Raw genomic sequence first — 27,892 nt, forward strand, 5'->3', positions numbered from 1 at the left:
CTCCTCCTTCTCTTCCTCCTCCTTCTCCTCCTCGTCCTCCTCCTCCTCCTCGTCATCCTCCTCCTCGTCATCCTCCTCCTCCTCGTCATCCTCCTTCTCCTCGTCATCCTCCTTCTCCTCCTCCTCCTTCTCCTCGTCATCCTCCTTCTCCTCCTCCTCGTCATCCTCCTTCTTCTCCTCGTCATCCTCCTTCTCCTCCTCCTCCTCGTCATCCTCCTCGTCATCCTCCTTCTCCTCCTCCTTCTCCTCCTCCTCGTCATCCTCCTTCTCCTTCTCATCATCCTCCTCCTCGTCATCCTCCTTCTTCTCCTCGTCATCCTCCTTCTCCTCCTCCTCGTCATCCTCCTTCTCCTCGTCATCCTCCTTCTCCTCGTCATCCTCCTTCTCGTTATCCTCCTTCTCCTCCTCCTCCGCATCCTCCTTCTCCTCCTTCTCGTCATCCTCCTTCTCCTCCTCCTCCTCGTCCTCCTCCTCATCATCCTCCTCCTCCTCGTCATCCTCCTTCTCCTCCTCGTCATCCTCCTCCTCCTCGTCATCCTCCTTCTCCTCCTCCTCCTCCTCGTCATCCTCCTTCTCCTCCTCCTCCTTCTCCTCGTCATCCTCCTTCTCCTCCTCATCATCCTCGTCATCCTCCTCCTCCTCGTCATCCTCCTTCTCCTCCTCGTCATCCTCCTTCTCCTCCTCATCCTCCTTCTCCTCCTCATCCTCCTTCTCCTCCTCCTCCTCCTCGTCATCCTCCTCCTTCTCCTCGTCATCCTCCTTCTCCTCGTCATCCTCCTTCTCCTCTTCATCCTCCTTCTCCTCGTCATCCTCCTTCTCCTCCTCCTCCTCATCATCCTCGTCATCCTCCTCCTCGTCATCCTCCTTCTTCTCCTCGTCATCCTCCTTCTCCTCCTCCTGGTCATCCTCCTTCTCCTGGTCATCCTCCTTCTCCTCCTCCTCCTTCTCCTCGTCATCCTCCTTCTCCTCCTCTTCCTCGTCATCCTCCTCCTCCTCGTCATCCTCCTTCTCCTCCTCCTTCTCCTCGTCATCCTCCTTCTCCTCCTCATCATCCTCGTCATCCTCCTCCTCCTCGTCATCCTCCTTCTCCTCCTCCTCGTCATCCTCCTTCTCCTCGTCATCCTCCTTCTCCTCCTCGTCATCTTCCTTCTGCTCCTCCTCCTCGTCATCCTCCTTCTCCTCCTCCTCGTCATCCTCCTTCTCCTCCTCCTCGTCATCCTCCTTCTCCTCCTCCTCCTCCTCGTCATCCTCCTTCTCCTCCTCCTCCTTCTTCTCCTCCTCCTCGTCATCCTCCTTTTCTTCTTCCTCCTCCTCTTCCTCACTATTGGATATATAACATAGACATTATTTAGCAATTCTCGTAAACTGCCATTGTTTTTACAATTACTCATTTTATATGAGAAATTTCTCTAAAAACTTCTGAATTTCTATCCATCGTCACTGTTATCCTCCAGTTGCCAACTATTAGCAGAATGAAGGCTGCAATTTATAGTAGACTGTGTATGGAGGACATAAATGGTTTCATAAAACTCCCAGGCATGATCCGTAAAAATCTCTCTAAGAAAAAGTGTCCGTGTTACTGTCCGCCATGTCTGTCATGCCGCAAGATGCCTGGAGTAATGTGCACGCGCGCCTTACCTCATGGCTGTTGCTGGGTAACCATCCATCTCTGTCTGGTTCTGCAATCCGCTGTATTCCTGGAACCCCTGATCATGTGACTTCTATGTTCCAGCCCTGCTCTGATTCTGCAATACGCTGTATTCCTGGAAACCTCTGATCATGTGACCTCCTCTATGGTTCTACCCAGGCTGTTCTAGCGATGCTCTCTATGATCCTGGAGGATATGAACACAAAGTTCCTCCCAGGTCCTGACCCGGAAGTACTGGTGCTATGGTGCTATATCAGACCGCCCCTCCCTATGGTCAGGGCCTGAGTATCATGTTGCTTCCCTGCATGGCTGCTTGGCCTGCTGGGTCGCTCCTGTATTCTGTGCCCCTACACTTTGCTCTGTCGTGCGTCTCTGCACACGCTCTGTGCTTGTACTCTGACTCCTGTCTCGTGCCATGTCTTGTGTTGTCTCTCGTGCCATGTTTGTCCATGCCTTGCCTTGTGGTACCTCCGCTGTTCTCTGCTTTAGCCTGTTTTGCCATGTCTGGTCTTTGCTATTCTGAGCCTTGTAGTACTTCTCATGTTTCTTGTCTCTGCCTGGTTTTCCGTACTCTGCCCTTTGGTGCTCTCTTGCACATTTCCACGCTAGTCCCAAGGCTCTGCCTTGGCCCGGCTCTGGGCTTCGGCCTACGCTCCGCTGCTAGCTCTGTTCTTGCTCTGACCTGGCTCTGTTTCTGCCTATGTTCCGCACCCTGTCTTGCCTTGTTTCTCGCCTAGCCTTGTCTTGTTTCTTGCTTTGTTGCTTCGTGTGCCCTTTGCATGCACCTGGCCTTCCTATCCTCCTGCTTGTGCCTCAGCCGTGCCCGCCCTAGTCGTGCCCGCCTGCTTGTGCCTCAGCCGTGCTCGTCGGTCAGTGACAGCTGTGTCGCCTGCTATGCCTCAGCCGGGTTCGCTGGAGTCTGGCCCGCCTGTTAGTGCTGCAGACCGATCAGCTAGCCAGTGCCCCAGCTGTGCTCTCTGTGCTTCCTTGCACTTCACGCTGTTTCTGCACTGTGCTCTACGTGCTCTCTATAGCACGCGCAGGTCCTCGCCTGCCCTTGGCATACCTCCCCGTGCTTCTCTAAAAGTACGCGCAGGTTTTGCCATGTACCCTGTCGTGCCCTCTAGCACGCACAGGTCCTAGTCTGTATCATGTCTTGAATCCTGACCCTGGCGTGCCTCTCTGCATGCGCAGGACTCTGCTTTTAAACTCTGTCCCTGGCATGACCCTCGGCATGCGCAGGCCTCCGTCCGTGAACCTGACCCTGGCGTGTTCCTTCGCAAGCGCAGGACTCTGCTCTGTACCTTTCTCTGGCGTGTCCCTCTACACGCGCAGACCTCCGTCCTTAAATCTGTCCCTGGCGTGCCCTTTGCATGCGCAGGCCTCCGTCCTTGAATGAACCCTGGTGTGTCTCCAAGCACGCACCCTGCCTTGATCCCTGGATTGCCTGCCGGATTCCCGAAACCTGCCGACCGCTGCCAGAGGTCCAGAACCAGATGACTGCGGCCTGATGTCCGGACCTGATTTCCGTAGCCTGATGCCTGGATCCTGTCGGTCGTTGCCAGTAGTCCGGAGTCCGATGCCATCGCACCCTGTCTTGGATCCTGGCGTGTCTCCTTGCACGCACCCTGCCTTGGACTCTGGCGTGTCTCTCGGCGTGCACCTTGTCTTGGACTCTGGCGTGTCCTAGCATGCATCCCTCCTAGGAACACGTGTGATCCCTAACACGTACCCTGCCCTGGACTCCAGTATGTTTTCTGCACGTGTTATGTCTGAACTTTAGGCGTGCCCTTGCACGCACCTTGCCGTGTTTCACCGTTGGTGCCCTGCATCTGATTCTCTGTTTTTGCCTTGTATCTGATTAAAATGTGTAACCACGTTTGCTGATGAAATCCTGTGATTTCGCTTTATGTTTCGTTTCCTGTTCGCCCTGTTGCTAGACACTCAATAGTGTCTCCCTGAGCCGGCCGTCTGGTCCAGCTGCCGTGGTGGCTCACCCCCTTGGTCTTGCCCCTGACACTCCCTGTACAGGGGGTGGGTTCTCACTAGGTTCGCTTGCCCTAGGTGGGTGGGTGCCACGGCCCAGAGGGTTCACTCTAAAAGGAAAAACGACTCAGCGTAAGCTGACGCTCGTCACACTCACAGCAACCAACCAGATCACTGCTCTTCATTTTAAAGGAAATTGAGATGTTGAAATCTGGATTCTGATTGGCTGTGAAGGGTCTCACTGATACTTTGTCTTAGAAGAGTATTTATACATGAGCGTGCCTGTGTCTGCTGATGGTGGCACAGTGACAATGAGGGGATGTGAAATCTTCATGAATTTCCAACTCTTTCTTACATCATTTCCCCTTGTAGATACAGTACATTGATTATGGCAATAGTATATCTGTGGGAACAGCTCAGAAATATGACTCTGTTTATAATGCCAACTTACAAGATGGTCTCCAGGGTAGGCGCGCGGGATGCTCCTCCAAACTTGTTTTTCCTATAATAGAACATACAGCTCTGGTTAGAATCATAACACACTGGCTCATCATCTGCGGCTTTTTATAAGTCACTTTCCTTATATGTCTAGTGGTATTTGTTGCTGTTTTGGCACAGAATTCATCAAAATAATGTGCGTGATTCATGAATTTGTCTCAAAGTAAAAAATAGGCTTTTTTCGTCTTTTGAACTGCGTTTGTGATGTTTGGTCTCATATTTTGGAGTACTGAAAAACACACCAGAGGGAGGAAGAAGGAGACTAGAGACAATATGTGCCAAATCAGGAGAAAATATCTGGAATTGTTAAAAAACAGCCACAAAGCAGCAAAAATTAGAAAAAAGGCAAGCACATGTAAAATTGACTTAAAAAAGGTGCAAATAATGAAAAGGGTAAAAAACAACAAAAAAAGGTGCCAACACACAAAAGTAGACATAAAGTGGACACAAAGGTGGTGATGAATCTGGGCCACGATCTATATAACCTGTCCGTCAGATAACAGCATGGACATAACCTCCAGAATCTCTCCAGCTCTGCCATCACATAGATTGTGCTACACAGAAGGATGATCCTTTAATCTCAGGCTCCAAGACAACATTTGGTTGGTCAAGAGTCCGGATAAATTTGGGGCATTACTGTAATTGGCTCCTGACCGTATTGTTATTCTACGAATAAAAGGGATGAGGAACAGTATGAAGAATTAATTTGGGTCTAAGTTCTTTATTATTGAAAGCAATGTCATCCTTCTTATGGAAACAGTGTAAATGCCCCTGAGTGGGAGCAGTAACGCCATGATATCACCACCATGGAGTCCTCCCCTTATTGGGACACATACTACTCCTATATGAATGTGGAAGATATAATAAGATACATTCTCGAATTCTACCTCCCATAGCTCTATGCTGACTCTCCATCTATTAAAGAAAAAGAAAACAGAATGAATAATATTACACATACACAGTCACCATGATGGTAGGAAGAGGAATGATACTATTGAGCCTTAATATAACCAATGCAGACTCATAGCGAACATCTCTGTGGTGGGTCATTACAGGGAGAGTCCAGGAGGATCAATAATCCCAGTTATATGATATACATACAGCTCAAGCAGGAACTCCTTGTACTCCTTGTACTCCTCTTCTAACGTCATCCTACTGAAGAGAAGGAAGACAATTAGGAATTATTGTATCTGCTCCATAGCTGATAACAGATCATCGATAGTCACTAAAATGTACAACTGTTGTATGTCACAAACCTGGCGTAGTGTAAGGCCCTGTTCACATGTACGTGTCTCCAGGGCGTCTGGTAGCCGTTTTCACCCGTACTGGAGACATATATCCACGCGTACCCATTACAACCTATAGGGCTGCTCATATGTCCGCGTTTTACCAGCAGCACAGATGACAGAGGCCAATACCAGTCTATGGGTCCATGTACAACACATATAGCACACGAATGGCATCCATGTGTCATCCATGTGCCGTCCGTGTATATTTAACACTGCAAGTATAGAAGCTTTGGAATTGATTTTTATAAAGCCATACTGGAAAAAAACGGATGTCACATGGATGGCACACGGGTGACCCACTGACGAATCATTGATGATACACTGATAGCACTCGGGTGACACTGGGGACACACTAATGACACCAAGTCATCGCCAACTGTGGTACTTTACAAATCATTAAAATGTAATCTTTAATGCAATACTAGAAAAAATATTTATACAAAAAAACACTAATTAGAGTAATATGGGAGTAACTACTCCTTTTTTATACTATTTAATTAAAGTTTATATTTTAACAATTTGTAAAATATCACAATTGGTGGAGAATTGGTTTCTAAATAGTGTGTACTCTAATAACACAATAACGCTTTGAGCTTTCTCAAGGATGACACACTGATGGCTCACTGATACTACACTGACAGTACACTGATGGCACACTGATACTACACTGACAGTACACTGATGGCACACTGATACTACACTGACAGTACACTGATGGCACACTGATACTACACTGATAGTACACTGATGGCTCACTGATTCCACACTGACAGTACACTGATGACACACTGACAGTACACTGATGACACACTGACAGTACACTGATGACACACTGACAGTACACTGATGACACACTGATGGCACACTGATGCAAAACACTGATGACACCGATACTATTTTTTCCGGTATTGGTATTATATGGACGTGTGAAGGGGCCCACAATTTCCTCCCACCATGAATGAATTTCCCAAAATTTGGACACTGTAAATCTGCCACATCTGAACTTGCCCTTCGGCTAATGCTCGGCAGTAATAGAGTCACCCGGTCATTCTGACATGGAGCTGCAATGTTTCCCTGTGGGAAGCAGAATTGCAGGAGATTACGGGTGACATGGAAGGTGACTCTCCGCCATCCAGTGGCCCCAGTCTATCAGAGAAATTGCAGATTTAGGGTAAGTAAGCATTTACCTCATTCTCCTCACTAGATTCTCGCTCATAAACTATAAAATAATAGAAAAAGAAGAATTATAGCAGACATTGTATTTCATTCCTGTTTTGATATTTGTAAAGAATTGCAGGGATTAACTACATAACGATTCCATTATTAAAGGGAAGTGATGTCCTGACATTACAGGGTTAACACCTATAGATAAAGGAGAACCTATCAGAACATAATAAAGGACACAAAAAAGAGGCTAATACGTTTCCTTCCACTTTACTCCCGACTGCAGCCCTCTAGTGAGTGTCCCCTCGGCAGGCACCATGATGTCACTGTGTGATGTCATCCCATTTCATGGATTACTAATCCCCAGTAACAGCAGTAACTGTCAGGAGTGACAAAAACCTACAACCAATCCCATATTCATGAAATAGGGTTTTAAGGGATTGTGCAGGACTGGAAAAACATAACTGCTTCCTTCTAAAAACAGCGCCGCACCTGTCCACGGCTTGTGTTTGGCATTGTAACTCGGCTTCATAGAGATGAATAGAGCTGAACTGTAATACCGGATACAACCAACAGACAGGTGTGGCGCTGTTTTTTGAAGAAAAGAGACAGAATTTTTCAAATCTTGTACAACCCTCTTAGATTCTTTACCTTAAATCAAAACTTTATCAATGTAATCACCTAAATATAAAGCACATAGCCTCTTCACAGAGGAAGAGGACAGGAGTTCTAGAGCCACCCATTAGAGGAGGCAATCCTAAAAGTCAATATCGGCCCTTTCATGAGCCTTGGCACATGACTTTGGATAGGAAACCAAACCAGAAGCTGCATTTACAATCAAGTACTTTGGATTTTTTACTCCTTATTAGCACAAAGCTATCGCCAATAGGTGGCGCTAGAGCTCTTGTCCTCCTCCTCTGAACAGGCACCCTGCATATTAAAATTCCCAGAGGAGCATTACTTGGCCTATAAGTCTCCCCACACCAACTTGGCGCCTCCACAAGGGACAACGTTACCCCTTAGACCCTCTAAATGTTATGTAACTGTTACAAAATGGTAAAAATTAAATATTTATGGCAGTTATTTCTATATTCCTAATTATACCTAATCTATACATTGCACTGTATTGTTCACATGGATGGTGGATGATACAAAGAGAGAAGGCCGGTTAGATAGATGACACAGTTTAAACATTAGCAAAAAATAAAGTTGAGATATTAGAGAATGAGGGAAATGAGGAGCGAGAGTCACAGACACATGGGATATAATAGGACATAAATCAGGAGCGAGAGTCACAGACACATGGGATATAATAGGACATAAATCAGGAGCGAGAGTCACAGACACATGGGATATAATAGGACATAAATCAGGAGCGAGAGTCACAGACACATGGGATATAATAGGACATAAATCAGGAGCGAGAGTCACAGACACATGGGATATAATAGGACATAAATCAGGAGCTAATATAAATGATGTTACTCACACTCCACTAACTGAAACCCTCAGAGAAGTTCCGTTCGGCAGTTGATTCTATGTCATCGTGATGTCACAACATTCCGTGACCTCATAACCGGCAGCCACCTACAGCCGATGCTATATACATGAAATAGGCTTCTCACGACTTATGGGCACAACTGGTTTTGGCCTTAAAGGGGTTCTCCGAGAAATTTAATAAAATAAATAAATAAATACACAAATAATAAACAGTTTTCTAAATACTTTTATTTAGCAAAAAGCTATGCTTTATGGACTGCGCCTTGTCAGGATTTTTGCATGAAAGAGTGGTCCAAAATTCAAGTTGAGAGGTGTAAGAAGCTCTTGATTGTTATGGGAAGCCACAGATTGCAGTTATTGTTTCCAAAGGGTGTGCAACCAAGTATTAAGATGAGGGTGCCAACAATTTTGTCAAAACTTCAGTTTCTGGAACAATTTCAAGGGTTCCAACACTTTAGGCCATTATTGTGTGTGTAATATGTATACACATCAGTATCGGCGTCTCCTATGTGATGTAGCCGTATATACACCATTCTAGGTGTATCCTGTCCTGTGTCATGTATATAGCTATAGTGCGGTGTTAATATAGTGGGTAATATTTATATATTGAGCTTTTTTTCTCATACCGAGTCAGTATGAGAAAAAAATATTGCACTTCCTCATTCAATAGTATCTGATAAAAGAAAAAATCTGATAAAAATAAAATATCGGATAGCACACGCCCAATTTATACGTTTGTGTGCATGAGCCCTTATTCCATGTATATATACACTGCACAGTACGGGTTCTCCTGTCCTGTATACTGGGTATAAGGGCTCATTCACACTCCTGTATAAAATATTGATCTGATGTTGCTTCAGAAAATTTGGACAAGTGGAATCCGTATGGCTGAACTTATGCCATGCGAGTGTGCAATTTGTTTTCTCCAACAGTCTCCGTGTGACATCTGTGCGACATGCATATGCAATGTGTTCTTAACATCATCTTTTACATACTATAATTCACTATGTAATTTAAGACAAGTTTACAAACTAATGAAGCAATCTTATATACAGATATAGATAGAATAGATATAATAAACTCTAAAGTTGGCTCTGAAGGATCTTTAGCCTTGTTTAACCCCTTTCTGACATCGGATGTAATATTCCGTCCACGTGCCCTGGGCCAATTTGACCATGGACAGATCATTACTTCATCGAGATCGGCCGCGCTAACGGGGAGTACGCGGCCGATCGCAGCCGGGTGTCAGCTGATTCTAACAGCTGAAACCCGGCATTAGGTGCCAGGAGCGGTCACAGAACGCTCCCGGCAATTTAACCCCCAAAATACTGTGATCAAACAAGATCTTAGATAAAAGCGCCAAAACATAAAAAAAAATATATAAATGAGGTGTCTCTGTAATCGTACTGGCCCAAAGGATAAAACTGCCTTATCAATTTTACCACACACGGAATGGTATAGACCCTCCCTCCCCCCAAAAAAAAAGAAATTCATGAATTGTTTTTTGCTCTTTCTGCCTCCCAAAAATCTGATCTTAATTCCAGCCAATTTTGCATTGAAAAAGTAAAACAGCGCTCCTTCCCTTCTAAGCTCTGCTATGCGACCAAACAGTGGTTTACCCCCACATATGGGGTATCAGCGCACTCAGGACAAATTGCACAACATCTTTTGGGGTCCAATTTCTCCCATTACACTTGGGAAAATCAAAAAAATTTGATCTGAAGTAAATTTTTTGTGAAAAAAAGTTAAATGTTCATTTTTTGTTAAACATTCCAAAAACTCCTGTGAAGCACCTGAAGGGTTAATAAACTCCTTGAATGTGGTTTTGAGCACCGGGAGGGCTGCAATTTTTATAATGGTGTCACTTTTGGGTATTTCCTATCATATAGACCCCTCAAAGTGACTTCAAATGTGATGTGGTCCCCCAAAAAAATGGTGTTGTAAAAATGAGAAATCGCTGTTTAACTTTTAACCCTTATAACTTCCTAACAAAAGAAAATTTTGGTTCCAAAATTGTGCTGATGTAAAGTGAACATGTTCGAAATGTTACTTATTAACTATTTTATGTGACATATCTCTGTTATTTAAGGGCATAAAAATTCAAATAAATTTTACCACTATCATGAGGTACAATATTTCATGAGAAAACAATGTCAGAATCACCAGGATCCATGGAAGCGTTCCTCCAGAGTTATTACCTCATAAAGGGACAGTGGTCAGAATTGTAAAAATTGGCCTTGTCATTAACATGCAAACCACTCTTGGGGGTAAAGATAATAAATAAATAATTTACAAGAAATATGTGGGTGCCCCCTCTGTTTCATAGCCAGGAAAGGTAAAGCAGACAGCTGTAGGCTGCTATTATCAGGCTGGAAAGGTCCATGGTTATTTGGCCCTTCCCAGCCTAAAAATACCAACCCGCAGCTGCCCCAGAATTGGCTCATCACATTAGATACGCCAATTCTGGAGCTTTCCTGATTGCCCTAGTGTGGGGGTATAACTGGTATTTCCTGCTAGGCCACAAGTCCAACTAACAAAGTCAAGTAATGCTCTATGGGCTTCCCTCACACTAGCTGTCCCTCGTTCCATTTACTGCACAGACCCGGACTGAACCCTAACAGGTAATCTCTGCATGTGTTGTGGCTGTCGAACAGTCGCAAGACCTGCAGGCGTGAAAACTAGAACATAGTATTTGAGCACGCAGAAGTCACTAGGTTAGTACCCAAGCATGCTCGGATAACACCTTATCTGACCACGTTTGCTCATCACTAGTAGTAATGTTACTTACTGCTATTCACATTCACAGTCACTGGATTGGGGGGAATGCTGGACAACCTCAGGGCTGCATGGGGAACAATTTTTAAAATAAATTGGTTAACAAGTGACATTGTGTTGTTTTTTTTTTCTGTTTGTGTTTTTCCATTAGTGGACTACGGCGGATTTGGTGGACTGTGGCAGATTCCCTTGATGACAGCGGACCTGTGTGGCTTTTTTTTTTTTTTTTCAAAAAGAAATTGGTGAACCAGGAAAAGTGTCGGAGTGTTTTTTAAATAAAATTTATTTTTCTGTCTGTGCATTTTTTTCCATAACTTTGTTAGTAATGGGGGTGTCTGATATACACCTCTCCATTACTAACCTCAGGGCTTGATGCCAGCTGTGATTTTTGACATGCGCAGCTCATTGTCTCTGCTGAATATCCGGCTGGACGCTCGCATCATGCCTACATTCAGCATTACACCATGGTGCAGGGCCGCCATCAGGGCATTACTGCTTGACTGACGTATTGGGCCCCCAGTATCGGGCCCCCTCCTGCTCACCGGATCCCAGCGGCAGGATTCTGCTGATGCAGTAACTCAACCTGCCCTCCGAGACTCAGGTTCAGTTAATAGAATGTTCATTTCATACAGTTCCTAGTTAACAATTAATGGCTGGTTATTGATTACTCATATCTTCTTTATCATTTCTTGCAAAGCTGTATAAGAACATTTCGAGTGAGATTGTAAAATGCAGAACCCAGCCTTCCTCCTCAAAACCAACTTCTCCACCATTATAGAAGATTGACTCTCCACTTCACTCTCAAGATCACGTCTCACCACCTGTGCACTTGACCCGATCCCATCCCTCTTCATCCCAAACCTCACCACAGTCTTCATCCCATCCCTAACCCATCTCTACAACCTATCACTAACAACTGGTGTTTTCCCCTCAAGCTTTACACATGCCTCAATCACATCTATCCTCAAAAAGCCCTCTCTTGACCCATCCTCTGTATATAGCTATCACCCTATATCACTTCTCCTGTTGTGAACTCATTTTCTGGTTTACCTCTGGCTTCTGGTGAGGGTGGTGGAGCTGGCTGTGTTGACAGAGGAGTCGTGACTTCTCCATCCGGGCTCCCTCTGTTGGTGACAGCAGGTAATGAAGCTGATCTAAATGGCAGAGACCTGCCACCTGAGGAAGAGGACTGTGATTGGACATCAGGAGTCTCTGACTGGATTTAAGACAGCCGACTCCCTAATTTTTTGCTGGTAATTTTTTCCTGCCCTGAGGTTCTGGTTTCCAGTTCTGTTCCTGCCTCAAGCTAAGTGTGCTCTGCTATTTTTTCACATGAGATTTGGTCTGGTTTACTCAGTTTTTGTGGTCAGCCAGCCCCTGCTGGGGCTGTGCTGAATTTCCATTCTTATGTCTCTGTTTATGCCAGTTTGCTTTTTGTCCCTGATCAGATTGGTCTCTTTTTGCTCTGTCTTCAGAATATACCAGAGTGCTGATATAGGGAATTGAAGTCTAGCGACTTCAGGGCTTTTGTTATCAAAAAGTGTTGGACATTTTTTGGCAGGGTTTTGTGCTTGATTGCAGACAGCATCTTTCCTTTCCTGTCCTTTCTAGTTAGTGTGGGCCCCATCGTTTGCTCAGCCTATTTTTCTATCTGTGTTTTCATCTTGTCTCACCGACAATACATGTTTGGGGGCTGTCTATTGCTTTGGGGTCTGCTCTTGGGCAGTTTAGATTTCCCCTTTTCTTGCTTTAGGCTTATTTAGTTCTCCGGCTTTGACGAGGCATCTAGGATCATCGTAGGTATGCTCCACGGCTACTACTAGTTGTGTGGATAGGATTAGGGGTCTGCAATCCACTTAGATACCAACCTCTCCAGTTTTCTGGGGCTTAGCTTGTTTTTGTTTTTCCTCCTCGGTGACTCATTCATAACATCTCCCCTATGCCTCAAAACTACTGCAACAACACGTCCATCTTGAACTGTCCTCCCACCGCTCTTCTTGCATCCTCTTTGACCGCTTACAATCTGGCTTCTGGCCACACCATTCCACTGAAACTGCCCTGAGGTCACCAATGACTTATTAACCACCAAGGCCAAGCGACACTACTCTGTCCTCCTCCTCCTGGACCTGTCCTCTGCCTTTGACACAGTGGACTGTTATGATGAGTCACCGAAGAAGGAACAAACAAAATACCAGCTAAGTCCAGAAAAACCAGAGAGGTTGGCAGCTATCGGATTGCAGACCCCTGAACCTAGCCACAACAACTAGCAGTAGCCGTGGGGGGTTCCTACGGTGCCCTAGACCCCTCGATCACAGATGGAGAACTATATAGCCTAAAGACAGAAAGGGGAAAAACTAAACTGCCCCAGAGCAGACCCCAAAGCAATAGGCAGCCCCCAACATATAATGACGGTGAAGCAAGATGAAAACACTAACACAGATAGAAAGATAGGTTGAGCAAATGATGGGGCCCAAGCTAACTACATAGGACAGGATAGGAAAGCTGCTGTCTACCATTTGCAAAAACCCTATCAAAATGAGCCAACCGACTGATAGGAAAAACAGGCCCTGAAGTCGCTAGGCTTCAAAAGACTATATCAGCACTCAGGTATATTCTGAAGACAGAGCAAAAGATCAACAGATCAGAGACAAAAATGGAGTTCAGCTCACCCCCGGCCGGGGATGGCAGAACTCCCAAAAAACAAGGCAAAACAAAAACAAAACTGAAGAGTACAAAGAAGAGCAGAAAAACTTAGCTTTGAGATGCAGGAATCAGACTGGTCTCCAAGAATCCAGCAGGAAAATCACTAGCCAGGAAGAAGGGCGTCGGCAGCCTTATATCCAGTCCTCAGTTCCAGCCACCCAGTCATCATCTAGCTGCCCAGGTGTTTGGTAATCAGCCTCACTACCTTCCTTCACCAGAGGAGGGAGTTCTTCAGACCTCAATGGTGAAGGGAAAAATGAACTCACGACAGTACCTCCCCCTTGAGGAGGAGTGACCGACCCCTCATCCATGCCACCAGGGCGATCCGGGTGAGCCCGATGAAAGGCACGCACCAATCTTTCGGCATGAATATCAGAGGCAGAGACCCAGGAATTGTCCTCCTGACCATAACCCTTCCACTTAACCAAATACTGGAGTCTCCGTCTAGCCAGACGGGAATCCAGTATCTTCTCTACCTCATATTCCATGTTACCTTCAACCAATATAGGGTCAGGAGGTGCCACCACAGGAACTACTGGTTCAACAAACCTCTTCAACAAGGACTTATGAAACACATTATGAATTTTAAATGTGACAGGAAGAGCCAACCGAAGAGAGACCGGATTAATAATCTCCAAAATCTTGTAAGGTCCAATAAATCTAGCCACCTTCATAGCGATATTTTTTGATGACAACCAAACCATATCACCCACCTTAAACTGGGGACCAACGGTCCTACGCCGGTTGGAAAATCGCTGGGCCTTTTCCTGGGAGAGAGACAACTTATACACTACTTGGTCCCAGATCTGGTGCATTCCCTCCACCACAGTGTCAACACCTGGGCAGGCAGAAGGCTCCACCTGCCCTGAAGAAAATCGAGGGTGAAAACCAAAGTTACAAAAAAAAGGTGACATCAAAGTGGCAGAACTAGCTCTATTATTTAAAGCAAATTCGGCCAAGGGCAAAAATGAAACCCAATCATCCTGATCGGCAGAAATAAAACATCTCAAATACGACTCCAAAGTCTGGTTTGTTCTCTCCGTCTGCCCATTGGTCTGAGGGTGAAACGCAGAGGAGAAGGACAACTGAATTCCCAGCTTGGAACAGAAAGTCCTCCAAAATCTAGACACAAACTGAACTCCTCTGTCAGATACAATGTTCTCAGGAATCCCGTGCAAGCGAACCACCTGTTGCAAAAACAAGGGCACCAACTCAGAGGAAGATGGCAACTTAGGGAGTGGTACAAGATGGACCATCTTAGAGAATCTATCACAAATCACCCAAATAACAGTCATTCTCTGAGAGACAGGCATATCAGAGATAAAATCCATTGAAATATGGGTCCATGGCCTCTTGGGCACCGGCAAAGGCATCAACAAGCCACTAGAGCGAGAACAAGGTTTAGAATGGGAGCAAGTCCCACAGGACTGCACAAAATTCCTGACATCATGAGACAAGGCGGGCCACCAAAAAGACCGACTCACCAGATCTCTAGTACCAAAAATACCTGGATGACCAGCCAATGCAGAGCAATGAACTTCAGACATCACTCTCTTCCTCCACTGGTCAGGAACATACAACTTTCCACTGGGACAACGCTCAGGTTTGTCCTCCTGAAACTCTTCCAGAGCACGTCTCAAATCGGGCGAGATGGCAGAAAGAACTACCCCCTTGCCTAAGATGGTAGCAGGCTTAGTCACAACAGGAGAATCAGCAAGGAAACTCCTAGAGAGGGCGTCTGCCTTGACATTCTTAGTGCCCGGAAGAAAAGAGACCACAAAATCAAAACGTGTGAAAAACAAGGCCCACCTAGCCTGTCTAGGATTCAAGCGCTTGGCCGACTCCAGGTAAATCAAATTCTTGTGGTCAGTAAGGACCACGACTTGGTGTTTGGCTCCCTCCAACCAATGTCTCCACTCCTCAAATGCCCATTTCATGGCCAACAGTTCCCGATTCCCCACATCATAGTTACGTTTGGATGGGGATAACTTTCGGGAAAAGAAAGCACAAGGATTAATTTTAGATGTCACAGGATCTTTTTGGGACAACACCGCTCCTGCACCAATCTCAGAAGCGTCCACCTCCACCTGAAATGGGAGTGAGAAATCAGGTTGCCGCAAAACCGGAGCAGAAGTGAATCTTCGCTTCAGCTCCTAAAAGGAAGAAACAGCCTCCGGAGACCAATTCAGCACATCAGCACCCTTCCTAGTCAAATCCGTCAATGGCTTGGCAATACCAAAAAAATTAGCTATAAATTTCCGATAAAAATTAGCAAAACCCAAAAACTTCTGGAGGGCCTTCAAAGAAGTGGGCTGAACCCAATCGTAAATGGCCTGTACCTTGGCCGGGTCCATTTCAATAGTTGACGGAGACAAAATAAATCCCAAAAATGAAATCCTCTGTACCCCAAAAAGGCATTTCAATCCCTTGACATACAGGGAATTCTCCCTCAAAATCCGGAACACAGTCCGAACATGTTCCACATGAGAGTCCCAATTCTTGGAGAAGATCAAAATATCATCCAGATAGATAATCAAAAATTTATCCACAAAGTCTCGGAATATATCGTTCATGAAGCACTGGAAGACAGAAGGGGCATTAGTGAGCCCAAAAGACATCACCAGGTACTCAAAATGTCCCTCCGGAGTATTAAACGCAGTCTTCCATTCATCCCCATGCTTAATGCGAATAAGATTATACGCCCCCCTGAGGTCAAGCTTGGTAAACCAGCAAGCACCTTTAACTCTGGAGAATAGATCAGAAATCAGGGGTAACGGATACTGATATTTAATAGTAATTTTGTTGAGGGCACGATAGTCAATACAAGGCCTTAATGAACCATCCTTTTTAGCCACGAAAAAAAACCCAGCACCTAAGGGTGAAGAGGATGGTCTAATATGACCCTTCTCCAATGCCTCCTTAATATAGGATCGCATAGCCTCGTGCTCAGGTACAGATAAATTGAAAAGCCGACCCTTGGGGAATTTACACCCCGGGTTCAGCTCAATTGCACAGTCATAACTCCTATGAGGAGGCAAAGACGCAGACTCATTCTCACTAAATATATCATAAAAGTCAGCCAAATAGTCAGGAACATCATGCGACTGGGGAGAGGTGAAGAAAACAGGAGCATCACTAAGGGCACACCGACAACCCCAACTCACCACAGACAAAGATTTCCAATCCAGAACTGGATTATGGATTTGCAACCAGGGAAACCCCAGAATGATATCATGCAAATTATGCAACACCAAAAATCTGCAATTTTCTTGATGGTCTGGGGCGACCCGCATTACCACCTGGGTCCAAAACTGAGGTTTATTCTTCGCCAAAGGAGTAGCATCAATAGGCGTCCTCAGAGGCGTCATAGGAAATCCACAAAGTTTAGCAAAATCCAAGTCCATCAGGTTCAGAGCTGCTCCTGAATCCACAAAAGCCTTGGCAGAAAATGTTGACAGGGAGCAGATCAGAGTAATTGCCAGAAGAAACTTAGGTTGAACACCACCCACAGAAAACGTGTGTGCACAACGTTTCTCTCGTTTAGGGCAGACAGAAATAATATGCGAGGCATCTCCACAAAAAAACCACAGCTTATTACGCCTTCTGAACTCCTGACGTTGCACCCTAGACAAAACTCTATCACATTGCATAGGTTCAGACATTTGTTCAACAGGTGGTAACATCTCTCGTGTAGTTTTGCGTTCACGTAAACGCCGATCCACCTGAATGGCTAATGACATAGAATCGTCAAGATCAGAGGGAATAGGAAATCCCACCATAGTATCTTTCACAGTTTCTGACAAACCCTTCCGAAAGAGGGCTGCCAAGGCACCATCATTCCAGGTAGTAAGGACCGCCCACTTTCGGAATTTTTGACAGTACAACTCTGCCGAGTCCCGACCCTGGCTTAATGCCAACAGGGTCTTTTCAGCCTGATCAATAGCATTAGGTTCATTATACAACAACCCCAAGGGTTGAAAAAATGCGTTCACATTATTCAGAATAGGATCATCAGGTTTCAAAGAAAACGCCCAATCCTGGGGATCGCCGCGCAGCAAAGAGATGACAATTTTAACCTGCTGCGCGGGGTTCCCCGACGAGTTAGGCTTCAAGGCAAAAAATAATTTACAATTATTCTTGAAATTCAAGAATTTAGACCGATCCACCAAAAATACATCAGGAGTAGGAATCTTTGGTTCAGCAGCATGTGAATGAGCAAGATAGGCGGAAATTCCCCGCACTTCAGCAGCGAGCTGCTCCACACGATCAGACAATTGCTTCATCTCCATTGAGAGAAAAATTCCCCCTACGGCCTCAGAGATATAGAGGAAAAAATATGCACACAAAAAAAAAAAAAAAAAAATTCTGACACTTTTTTTTTTTTTCCTTTTACAATTCTCTCCTGCTATTGAGTACCCTAGGATTTGCGGTATGGCTGGTGATTCTGTTATGATGAGTCATCGAAGGAGGAAAAAACAAAATACCAGCTAAGTCCAGAAAAACCAGAGAGGTTGGCAGCTATCGGATTGCAGACCCCTGAACCTATCCACAACAACTAGCAGTAGCCGTGGGGGGTTCCTACGGTGCCCTAGACCCCTCGATCACAGACGGAGAACTATATAGCCTAAAGACAGAAAGGGGAAAAACTAAACTGCCCCAGAGCAGACCCCGAAGCAATAGGCAGCCCCCAACATATAATGACGGTGAAGCAAGATGAAAGCACTAACACAGATAGAAAGATAGGTTGAGCAAATGATGGGGCCCAAGCCAACTACATAGGACAGGATAGGAAAGCTGCTGTCTGCCATCCGCAAAAACCCTATCAAAATGAGCCAACCGACTGATAAGAAAAACAGGCCCTGAAGTCGCTAGGCTTCAAAAGACTATATCAGCACTCAGGTATATTCTGAAGACAGAGCAAAATATCAACAGATCAGAGACAAAAATGGAGTTCAGCTCACCCCCGGCCGGGGATGGCAGAACTCCTAAAAAACAAGTCAAAACAAAAACAAAACTGAAGAGTACAAAGAAGAGCAGAAAAACTTAGCTTTGAGATGCAGGAATCAGACTGGTCTCCAAGCAGGAAAATCACCAGCCAGGAAGAAGGGCGTCGGCAGCCTTATATCCAGTCCTCAATTCCAGCCACCCAGTCATCATCTAGCTGCCCAGGTGTTTGGTAATCAGCCTCGCTACCTTCCTGGGAAAAATGAACTCATGACAGTGAACCATTCCCTATCACTACAAACCCTCTCATCTCTTGGTTTCACAGACTTGGCCCTATCTTAGATCACATCATACCTAACCAACCAAACATTCAGCGTCTCCCATTCGTACACCACCTCCTCACCTTGCCCCCTGAGTCCAGCAAGGTTCAGTCCTAGGGCCCCTGCTCTTCTCCATTTACACCTTAGGCCTTGGACAGCTCATAGAATTTCACGGCTTTCAGTATCACCTCTATGCTGGTGACACACATCTAGATCTCTGGACCAGATATCACCTCCCTACTAACCAGAATCCCTCAGTGTCTGTCCGCTATTTCATCCTCCTTCTCCACTAGATTTCTAAAACTTAATATGGACAAAAGAGAATTCATCATCTTTCCCCGATCTCATTCGACCCCCCCACGGCCCTATCCATTAAACGGCTGCCCACTCTCCCCAGTCCCACAAGCTCGCTGCCTTGGGGTTATCCTTGACACTTATCACTCTTTCAAGCCACATATCCAAGCCCTTTCCACTTCCTCCTCACTTCAACTCATAAATATTTCATGGATCCGTACATTCCTCAACCAAGAATCTGCAAAAACCCTAGTGCATGCCCTCATCATCTCCCGCCTTGACTACTGCAACCTACTGCTCTGTGGCCTCCCCTCTAACACTCTCGCACCCCTCCAATCTATTCTAAACTCTGCTGCCTGACTAATCCACCAGTCCACCCGCTATTCCCTGGTCCTCTCTCCCCCAGTACTAGTCGTGACTTGTATTGTTTAAGATTACTGTACTTGTATTTATTATGTATACCCCTCCTCACATGTAAAGCGCCATGGAATAAATGGCGATTTAATAATAAATAATTAAATTGAGACCGCACGCTCAGCATCCTATATATCGTACAGACCACACTCTCAGCCTCCTATATATCATACAGACCGCACTCTCAGCCTCCTATATATTGTACAGACTGTACTCTTGGCATCCTATAGCACATACAGACCGCACTCTCAGCCTCCTATATATCGTACAGACCGCATTCAGCCTCCTATATATCGTACAGACCACACTCTCAGCCTAATATGTATTGTACAGACCGCACTATCAGCCTCCTATATATCGTACAGACCACACTCTCAGCCTCCTATATATCATACAGACCGCACTCTCAGCCTCCTATATATTGTACAGACTGTACTCTTGGCATCCTATAGCACATACAGACCGCACTCTCAGCCTTCTATATATCATACAGACCACACTCTCAGCCTCCTATATATCGTACAGACCGCACTCTCAGCCTCCTATATATCATACAGACCGCATTCTCAGCCTCCTATATATCATACAGACTGCACTCTCAGCCTTCTATATATCATACAGACCGCACTCTCAGCCTCCTATATATCATACAGACCGCACTCTCAGCCTCCTATATATCGTACAGACCGCACTCTCAGCCTCCTATATATCATACAGACCGCACTCTCAGCCTCCTATATATTGTAGAGACCGCACGCTCAGCATCCTATATATCGTACAGACCACACTCTCAGCCTCCTATATATCATACAGACCGCACTCTCAGCCTCCTATATATTGTACAGACTGTACTCTTGGCATCCTATAGCACATACAGATCGCACTCTCAGCCTCCTATATATCGTACAGACCGCACTCAGCCTCCTATATATCGTACAGACCACACTCTCAGCCTAATATGTATTGCACAGACCGCACTTTCAGCCTCCTATATATCATACAGACCGCACTCTCAGCCTCCTATATATCGTACAGACCGCACTCTCAGCCTCCTATATATCGAACAGACCGCACTCTCAGCCTCCTATATATCGTACAGACCGCACTCTCAGCCTCCTATACATCGTACAGCCCACACTCTCAGCCTCCTATATATCGTACAGACCGCACTCTTAGCCTCCTATATATCGTACAGACCGCACTCTCAGCCTCCTATATATCGTACAGACCGCACTCTCAGCCTCCTATATATCGTACAGACCTCACTCTCAGCCTCCTATATATCGTACAGACTGCACTCTCATTGTGTGTCTCAAACGGTCAGAGGATTTTCTGGACACCTGCTGGGGGCGGCAGGATTTAGGCCTTTACGCAGTGGAGTGCTGGCAGAACTCTCTGGATCTTTGCTCTCTCCAGCAGCACGGGTCTCTCAGCGGAGGCCGCCACACTCTGCAGCATAGAGGAATGCAGATCCCCACTGCTCTGTTTCACACAGCAAGCTGCCACACTTCTCCTTCTCTCTCCATTTACTTTCACTTTCTGCCCAGCTCCCTCCCCCAAGTCGCTCCTCCTCCAATCCTCTCTCTCTCCTTTTATCATCTGACTGAAACAAGGGTCCCTGGGAATTGTAGTCCACTGCCACTCAGGGGAAAAACAATTAATGTCTGCAGGTCCCTGTTTAACAGCCGCTGCAAAACTCTTCTTAGTGTCTGTAAGCTCCAGTATGCCGGTAGATGCTCTGACAGTTCCCTGTTATGAATGAGTCACCAAGGAGGTTAAAACAAAAACAAGCTAAGCCACAGAAAACCAGAGAGTTTGGTAACTAAGCGGATTGTAGACCCCTGATCCTATCCACACAACAAGCAGTAGCCGTGGAGCGTACCTACGATGATCCTAGACGCCTCGTCACAGCCGGAGAACTAAATAAGCCTAAAGCAAGAAAAGGGGAAATCTAAACTGCCCCAGAGCAGACCCCAAAGCAATAGACAGCCCCCAAACATGTATTGTCAGTGAGACAAGATGAAAACACAAACACAGATAGAAAAATAGGCTGAGCAAACGATGGGGCCCAAACTAACTAGAAAGGACAGGAAAGGAAAGATGCTGCCTGCAATCACGCACAAAACCCTGCCAAAAAATGTCCAACACTTTCTGATAACAAAATCCCTGAAGTCGCTAGACTTCAATTCCCTATATCAGCACTCTGGTATATTCTGAAGACAGAGCAAAAAGAGACCTGTGCAGGTGTTACATATATATCATACAGACCGCACTCTCAGCCTCCTATATATCGTACAGACCGCACTCTCAGCCTCCTATATATCTTACAGACCGCACTCTCAGCCTCCTATATATCAGACAGACCGCACTCTCAGCCTCCTATATATCGTACAGACTGCACTCTCAGCCTTCTATATATCGTACAGACCGCACTCTCAGACTCCTATATATCATACAGACCGCACTCTCAGCCTCCTATATATCATACAGACTGCACTCTCAGCCTCCTATATATCATACAGACTGCACTCTCAGCCTCCTATATATCGTACAGACCGCACTCTCAGACTCCTATATATCGTATAGACCGCACTCTCAGCCTTCTATATATCGTACAGACCGCACTCTCAGACTCCTATATATCGTACAGATCGCACTCTCAGCCTCCTATATATCTTACAGACCGCACTCTCAGCCTCCTATATATCATACAGACCGCACTCTCAGCCTCCTATATATCATACAGACCGCACTCTCAGCCATGCAAGTGATTGGCTTGCTTTGGTGGGCGTCACAGGGGGTATAAAAGGGCGTGCACGCCGACCGCCATCTTACTTCTGCCGATCTCAGTATAGGGAGAGGTTGCTGCTGATTCTGTAGGGAGAGCGTTAGGCAGGGAAGAAGACAAAAAAACTGCTTCTGCTGCTAGCGATTTGGCCTGCACAACACACCAGTCACTGTGTGTGCAGTGCAAGGGGAGGCTATATAGTGGTGTATCAGTGGTGTTGGTTGTTGGGCTGCCTTCTAAGGCTTCCTGACATTCCTGCATTGCTGTTTACCCACTGCTCCGCAAACTGCTTTTTTAAAAGCAATCCAATCTCCCTTATCCTCTAGTCACTTTTGTCACAGCTGTGCCATCGAGCTTGTGACATAGCGCTCAGATATCAGTGGGCCTCACACAATCCAAAAGTGTCCAGTGTCCAAAAGTGTGTGCAGAGATTCAAAATCTCCCTTATCCCCTAGTCACTTTGGTCACAGCTGTGCCATCGAGCCTGTGACATAGCGCTCAGATATTCATTGGGCCTCACACAATCCAAAAGTGTCCAGTGTCCAAAAGTGTGTGCAGAGATTCAAAATCTCCCTTATCCTCTAGTCACTTTGGTCACAGCTGTGCCATCGAGCCTGTCACATAGCGCTCAGATATCAGTGGGCCTCACACAATCCAAAAGTGTCCAGTGTCCAAAAGTGTGTGCAGAGATTCAAAATCTCCCTTATCCTCTAGTCACTTTGGTCACAGCTGTGCCATCGAGCCTGTCACATAGCGCTCAGATATTCATTGGGCCTCACACAATCCAAAAGTGTCCAGTGTCCAAAAGTGTGTGCAGAGATTCAAAATCTCCCTTATCCTCTAGTCACTTTGGTCACAGCTGTGCCATCGAGCCTGTCACATAGCGCTCAGATATCAGTGGGCCTCACACAATCCAAAAGTGTCCAGTGTCCACAAGTGTCTGCAGAAATTCAAAATCTCCCCTGTCCTATAGAGACCTTGTACCTTGTTTTACATTACTATATAGTTTGTTGGATTTTGTCTACATTTCTACCAAAAATGAGGAAGGCTGGTGGAAGAGGCCGTGGAATTGGGCGGGGGTTGGCAGCTGGTAATGATGGTGTTGGTGGAGGATCTGATGGTAGTGGCAAGAGCAAAATAGGACCGAATGCAGTAGGTGTTGAGCCTGCGTCATCGTCTGGCTACATAAGGCCTCGAACGCTTAGTTTTCTAGGAGTTGGCAAACCGCTTTTAAAGCCAGAGCATCAGGAAAAAGTTTTGTCTTACATTGCTGACTCAGCCTCCAGCTCTATCGCCTCCTCTTCTTCAGTTGTAAAAAGTAAAAGCACTGAGTCGTCATTGGAGGCTCATGTTCATGAACCACACCTTTCCTTGTGTCCTTCACCCCAACCAAGATTGAAGGATGACGCAGGCCATACTACTGATTACTCCATGGAGCTGTTTTCACATACCATGCCTGGATTATCAAGTGAAATGGTGAATTACCCAGGCCAAGATGAATCTGACATGGAGTGCACTGATGCACAGCCGCTGATGGATGATTCTGCTGGTACATTCACTCAGAGCACTACATTGTCCTCGCAGTGTACAGAGCCAGATTCTGACCCTGATGAGACTCAGGTGCCCCTTCCCGCACACTATACCACCATACACGGTGACACAGAGGAAGGTGCACATGACATAGAAGAGGAGGTGATGGATGACCCAGTTGTTGACCCAGATTGGCATCCATTGGGGGAAGAGGGTGCTGCTTCCAATAGCTCAGATGAGGAGCATCCACAGCAGACATCGACATCGCAACAGCTGTTATCTGGCAGGCCCGTAGCACTCCAAAGACAGGTTCCAAACATCAAAAGATTTGCTGGACAGCTTGTCCAGAGGGTCAAAAGATCACAGCGTGCTAGGCCGCAAAATGTCTGCCAAAGTAGGAAGAGTGCAGTGTGGCACTTTTTTGAACAAAATCCTCATGATCAGGCCAAGGTTATCTGTAAGAAGTGCGCAAAGACCTTTAGCCGAGGGAAAAATCTGAAAAATTTGAATACCAGTTGCATGCTTAGACATTTAACCAGCATGCACTTGCAAGCGTGGACACAACACCAAACCTCAAGTGCCACATGTGCAACTGATCACAACGAAGGTAGTCAGCAACGCTACATTGTTTCCCCCACTGTAAGCCCACCGGTTAGCACAGCAGCAAATGTTGAGGTGTCGTTGCAAGGCCACAGCAGTCAGGGAATCCCACTGTTATATCAACGAAAGACTGATTCTAGGCCATCAGAAAGAACACCAACTCCATCACCATCATCAACCCTCTCTCAGTCCGCCCTGTCCACCGCTACTTCCACCATATGCAGCTCTCAAGTCCAGCTCACCCTCCAAGACACTATGAGTAGGTCAAGAAAGTACTCAGTCTCTCATCCGCGTACACTGGGTTTGAACGCCCACATTGCCAAACTAATCTCGTTTGAGATGATGCCCTTTCGGTTGGTGGAAAGCACAGCTTTCCGCGAACTCATGGCCTATGCAGTACCACGCTATGACCTACCCAGTCGCCACTTCTTCTCTCGCAAAGCCATCCCAGCCCTCCACCATCATGTGAAAGACCGAATTGTCCATGCACTCAAGCAGTCAGTGAGCAGAAAGGTGCACCTCACAACTGATGCATGGTCCAGTCAGCATGGCCAGGGCCGTTACGTGTCCATCACTGCGCACTGGGTTAATGTGGTGGATGCAGGGTCCACAGGGGACAGCGGTGGTGGGACAGTGCTGCCTAGCCCACGGTATAGGAAACAGTTGGCTGTAGGCGTTCGACCCTCCTCCTCCTCCTCCAGAAGCGAAAGCTCGTCCACAGAGCGCAGTCGTACGAGCACTCCATCTGCAGCTGCCACTGTTGCACATGATGTGTCCCCCTATCGAGCAGCTAGTGGAAAGCGTCAGCAGGCTGTGTTGCAGATGATGTGTTTGGGCAACAGACACACCGCCGAGGTGCTGGCCGAGTACTTGAAGCGACAAACTGAGTCATGGCTGGGCAGTGTACATCTTGAGGCAGGCAAGGTAGTTAGTGATAACGGCCGTAATTTTGTGGCAGCCATAGCCCTTTCAAAACTCAGCCACACACCTTGCTTGGCTCACACCTTGAACCTGGTGGTGCAGTGCTTCCTCAAAAATTATCCGGAGTTAACAGCCCTGCTCCAGAAGGTGCGAAGACTGTGCGCGCACATCCGCCGGTCGCCTGTACACTCCGTTCGTATGCAGAAGCTGCAGCGATTGCTCCACCTTCCCAACCACCGCCTCATTATCGACATTGCAACAAGGTGGAACTCCACCCTGCACATGGTGGAGCGGCTGTGCGAGCAGAGGCAGGCCATAATGCATTTGTGGGAGGATACACGGCCAGGCACTTTGAGAGCAGACATGGAGTTGACAGGTGTGCAGTGGTCGAAGCTGAAAGACCTCTGTAAAGTCCTTCAGTGTTTTGAGGAATGCACACGGCTGGTAAGCGCAGACGACGCCATCCTAAGCATGAGCATCCCACTTATGCGTCTGCTCATGCAAACTTTGACGCACCTTAAGGAGCAGGCGTCTGCAGCCAATGTTGATGAGGAGGAAGAGGAGGAGGGAATCCTTGATGACATTCAGCCATTGTCTGCTCAGGGACCTCTCCTGGACGAGGTGGAGGAAGAAGAGGAGGAGGAGGATGATGATGGGGATGATTACTTAGGGGAGGAGGATGCATCTCGTGGGGCAAGTGAAAATGTTGGCGTGGCAAGGTCTGGTACAGGGTTTGTGCGTGACTGGAGGGATGTGGATTTGCCAGAAAGTGCTCCTCCACCCAGCACTCGCAGTGCATAATTGACACCGGGAACATTGGCCCACATGTCAGATTATGCCTTGCGGATCCTAAAAAGGGACCCCCGCATTGCCAAAATGATGAACGATGACGACTACTGGTTGGCCAGCATCCTGGATCCACGCTATAAAGGCAAATTACAAAACATAATGCCACAGGAGAACCTTGACCTAATATTGGCTAATAAACAAGCAACTCTGGTAAATCGGTTGCTTGAGGCATTCCCAGCACACAGCAGCGGTGATGGTTCTCACACGAGCCGTACGGGCCGGGGGCAGCTTGGCAGAGGTGTTCGTGGTGCACACAGCAGAAGTGGCGTTGGAGACAGGGGTTTCATGACAATGTTGTGGACTGATTTTTCAAATACCGCTCACACAACTGGTAATACTGCATCGATGGAAAGTGACAGGAGACAGCAGTTGTCAACTATGGTTACAAACTACTTTTCCTCCCATATCGATGTTCTCCCACACAGGTCATTCCCCTTTGACTATTGGGCCGCTAAACTGGACACCTGGCCTGAATTGGCCCAATATGCCTTACAGGAGCTCGCTTGCCCAGCTGCAAGTGTGCTATCGGAAAGAGTCTTCAGTGCAGCTGGATCAATCCTGACAGAAAAAAGGACCCGTCTGTCAACCCAAAATGTGGATGATCTAACCTTCATTAAAATGAACCATGCATGGGTTTCCAAGGATTTTGTCCCACCTTCCCCTGATGACACATAGGGTGACAGAAAAATGGCTTGCTTTGGTCCACCTCTTCCTGGGACTTCACCTATTTCACCTTTTGCATCAGCTGAATGTCCAACATCAACATATGCCACTTTCTAAAACTCCCTAACTGTGCTGCCTCCCCCCCCATGGCCGGGGTCACCACCTAGCGCACGACACCGTGCGAGTGCCGTTGCCCTGGACAGGTGGGTAGGCCGACTCTTGGGCGCGGGCACTGGCACAGGGTCCCTCATAGTGCAATCAAGTGTCTTTGACGGTGGTGGTGCACACCCGCCGTCAGACACACCGCTGTACTATGAGGGGCCCAGTGCCAGTACCGACGCCCACGAGTGGGCCCCCCTTGCTTGGGCAGGGCCCCAGCATTTGCAATCTTTACCTCTCCCTGCTCCTCCGCTGTGTAATCTGGGCCGTCAAATCCATACTGTGCCTGACACCGTCTGAGCCTGCCTCCTGATGTATAGACATATATTTTGAATGTGTACGCTATCCATACATGTTATCTGGGGATACGGTACCCTTTCTAACCTTTGTGCAATCACGTGCAATCCATACTGGGCCTAACACCGTCTGAGCCTGCCTCCTGAGACATATATTTTGAATGTGTACGCTATCCATACATGTTATCTGGGGATACGGTACCCTTTCTAACCTTTGTGCAATCACGTGCAATCCATACTGGGCCTAACACCGTCTGAGCCTGCCTCCTGAGACATATATTTTGAATGTGTACGCTATCCATACATGTTATCCGGGGATACGGTACCCTTTCTAACCTTTGTGCAATCACGTGCAATCCATACTGGGCCTAACACCGTCTGAGCCTGCCTCCTGAGACATATATTTTGAATGTGTACGCTATCCATACATGTTATCCGGGGATACGGTACCCTTTCTAACCTTTGTGCAATCACGTGCAATCCATACTGGGCCTAACACCGTCTGAGCCTGCCTCCTGATGTATAGACATATATTTTGAATGTGTACGCTA

General features: G+C 46.7%; 1 long non-coding RNA gene across 1 annotated transcript; it reads right to left on the minus strand.

The window, feature by feature from the left end:
• Positions 1 to 5,005: 5,005 nt before the first annotated feature.
• LOC141088063 (uncharacterized) lies at positions 5,006 to 7,923 on the minus strand. Its single transcript, XR_012231828.1, has 3 exons — positions 6,609 to 7,923; positions 5,234 to 5,287; positions 5,006 to 5,047 (listed from the first exon to the last, which is right to left on the minus strand). It is a non-coding gene; the product is annotated as an uncharacterized lncRNA (long non-coding RNA).
• Between the last annotated feature and the right edge of the window lie 19,969 nt (positions 7,924 to 27,892).

Source organism: Dendrobates tinctorius, unplaced genomic scaffold (genome assembly GCF_039654945.1).
Source record: "Dendrobates tinctorius isolate UK_male_01 unplaced genomic scaffold, ASM3965494v1 ptg000037l, whole genome shotgun sequence".
Classification (NCBI taxonomy): Eukaryota; Metazoa; Chordata; class Amphibia; order Anura; family Dendrobatidae; genus Dendrobates; species Dendrobates tinctorius.